We start from the raw sequence: 383 nt of genomic DNA on the forward strand, positions 1-383 counted from the left end.
CCCCCCCCTCCTATCAATTTTGTACATGACCAGCTTTCAATTTTCAATAAAATTGTTATATATTTCGGGTTAGGTTAGACTTAAGACACTTTCTGGGCCGAGTGCTGCGGCTAGGACAGGCTAGGGGGCCGAGCGCTGCGGCTAGGACAGACTAGGGGGCGGCCACATTGTCAATTATATCCATGTCTTAAATTTAAGATCCAAAAATCGTATATTAGGAAATTACCAATAACTGTTACGACTTTGCAACCATGTAGGTCTTATTAATTTTACAAATTTACACCTAAATTATACCAGAGCAAGGCTTTTAAAACATAATAAGTTGTGTTTGGAAATCTACACGATTTAAAGCTTAAGGATAAAAATTTTCTTGTTCCAGATTT

The sequence above is a fragment of the Eurytemora carolleeae genome, unplaced genomic scaffold (assembly GCF_000591075.1).
Source record: "Eurytemora carolleeae unplaced genomic scaffold, Eaff_2.0 scaffold729, whole genome shotgun sequence".
NCBI classification, from domain to species: Eukaryota; Metazoa; Arthropoda; class Copepoda; order Calanoida; family Temoridae; genus Eurytemora; species Eurytemora carolleeae.